Source organism: Mus pahari, unplaced genomic scaffold (assembly GCF_900095145.1).
Source record: "Mus pahari unplaced genomic scaffold, PAHARI_EIJ_v1.1 scaffold_10238_1, whole genome shotgun sequence".
Lineage (NCBI taxonomy): Eukaryota > Metazoa > Chordata > Mammalia > Rodentia > Muridae > Mus > Mus pahari.
In genome coordinates this window covers 34301-36760 of record NW_018393201.1, presented here as the reverse complement: position 1 = coordinate 36760, position 2460 = coordinate 34301, and the positions used below count along the sequence as shown (strand labels likewise).

Sequence of the window (2460 nt, the reverse complement as noted above, 5' to 3'; positions counted from 1 at the left end):
GGTTCTTTCCAGCTTCTGGCTATTTAGTATAAAAAAAAGCTGCTATGAACATAGTAGAGCATGCGTTCTTATTACCAGTTGGAACATCTTCTGGATATATGCCCAGGAGAGGGATTCCACTGTACCATGGTAACGTCCTACTTAACAGATTCATTTATACATTTCAATGTCTTTCAGGGAAAAAATGTGTGGGTAACTGAGACAATGAATTTAGAATGAGAGGAAGAATCTGACCACAGAACACACCATCTATTAAAGAGAGGAAACATGGGAGACAAGAGCCTCTGGTTATAAACCAGATTGCATCTTTCATAGGAAGAATCTATGTTTCCACATCGCTCTGCTATACCCAAGACATGTCTGTCCATGACACTCTGGAAGCCCTGACTGGATCTTTCATAAGACACTTTCTTTTTCCTCTACTAGATTAAGCTTCCCCCTCTGTAGTTTCATCTTTTCTCACTGGAATTCTATCTACCCTTCAAGATCCTGAACAACCACCTCCCTGCCATAACTAGCCCTGGATGGAAGTGAAGTCTTTTCCTCCAGTCTCAACCCAAGGTGGAGTCTTGTTTTATTTTCTACAGAGCCTTTTCTTCCAAATTCAACATGGTGCTGAAGATCTTGTCTGCCTATGTGGACCTGACCTCATGTCTTACATGGACATACACTGGCATGAAATATACTTAGTGATTAAGGCAACTTCAGCCAACCCCAAGCTCTGAGTTCAAACCCCAGAACTGTAAGTTTTGAGACACAAGGAGGGGTGAGAAGTTGAGGTGTCTATTAGAGGATGGAACATCCTTAGGTTTTAATAGTGATTGATGATGTTATCTTTGAGAGAAGAATTAAACACAGAGAAGTTGAGAGATTCCCAAAGAAATCCAGACAAAAGACACCCAGAAAGTAGTTCTGTAGCCAGAGTCTTTCTCTCATTCTAAATTCATTGTCTCAGGAACCTGATCATCACCTAATAGGTTAGAAGATGGCCTCCTGTTGGAAGACTTACTGCAAGCATTGAGTAACCTTTATTTTTTTTCTGGAACCAATTAAGAAGAAAAAGCAATGGGACAGAGGAAGAGAGGGAGGGAGAGAGAAGAGGATGGCCCAGTGGGATCCACTAGGGGGCAGTTGGAGGATCACCCTTTACAGATGTTTGGAGAGTTGCCCATGCCAGGACCCAGCAATCTAGATGAACAGGCAGTGTATAATACTCAACCCAAAGGAATAACAGTGGAAGGCTGAGTGGGAGAAATTAAAGAAGGTTCAGAGACATGTGGAATTAACTCAGGGACACCTCAGGCAGGACCCATGGGTTGGCCTTGGATGCCCTGCTGCTGCACATGCTTCCTGGGTGGGAAGTGGGTCCACTGCTCCAACCACCTATTCTGGGATTGAGTACCATGTTAGGAAAGGATGTGGAAAAAGAGTGAAGGAGACTGGACACAAAGAGCAGGTAGGTTTATTTCAGAGAACCTGAGAAGAGCTCACACTAAGCAAGCATGCCTCTCTTACAGACTAGGAACCTTCCCCAAGATAGAAAGAGGAGAGAGGAAGGGAGGGGCTTAAGAAGGAGACTAAGCTCTTCTTTGCAGACAGAGTTAGCACTTTGCAGTTAGGTTGTGTCTTAAGAGTTTAAAATGCCGTGGTTACGATGTTTGTACTTGCCTTGGGTTTGTCTTGGGATCCATCTCTGATATTTCAAACACGTTTGTAAGCCTCTTCACTTCTCTGCAATAACAGTTAAGAGCTGTTAGTCACTGAGCCATCTCACTTGCCCACTCCTTCCTCAGCCTCCAAATCTACAACGCCCACTCTACCTCTGCCCCCCAACACAAGGTACCACTACATATCCCTGGATGTCCTATAAGTCACTCTGTAGACAGGCTGTTCTCAAACTCAGATCTTTCTGCCTCTGTCCCCCAAATCCTGGGATTTAAGATATGTATTAATGCACCCAGATTCTCCAGCCACCTTTGTACTTATATCAAACCCTGGCATCAAGGTTTCCAGTAAATAGTATATTTCTAAACCTGAGTTGGGTTCTTGGCTTAGTTTCGAGCCAGTGTTTTCTGTACTCTGGGTAAAATATCAGATGAATACTGGCTAGAAATGAGAACAATCCTGTCTCTCGAGGTGTTTCAGTTGTGACTGCTGTATCCTATGTGAGTCAGTTGGTGGCAGAGAGAAGAGAAGCTATGTCTAAGCTCAGGGTTCTGACACGTAAACATCTGAATGATCATTAGCCTTGCATTCCCTGAAAAAGTCAGCCTGAGATGACCACCAGTCTGGTGTTATGCATACACAGAAGGGCTCTCAGGGTGGGCAGAGAGCCACATACCAATTTCACCAGGTATCGTGGTCCTTGGATGGGCCCCAGTGAGGATCCTGAGAGCCAGTCCCATGGTGTACAGGCCTACTTGGGCAGACCATGACCAAGATAACCTTTGCCAGGTAACA

At 44.5% G+C, this 2460-nt stretch overlaps 1 non-coding gene across 1 annotated transcript; it reads left to right on the top strand.

Moving 5' to 3' along the window:
• Positions 1–2123: 2123 nt before the first annotated feature.
• Positions 2124–2255, top strand: LOC115063345. Its single transcript, XR_003843198.1, has one exon. It is a non-coding gene; the product is annotated as a small nucleolar RNA SNORA17 (small nucleolar RNA).
• The last annotated feature ends 205 nt before the right edge of the window (positions 2256–2460 follow it).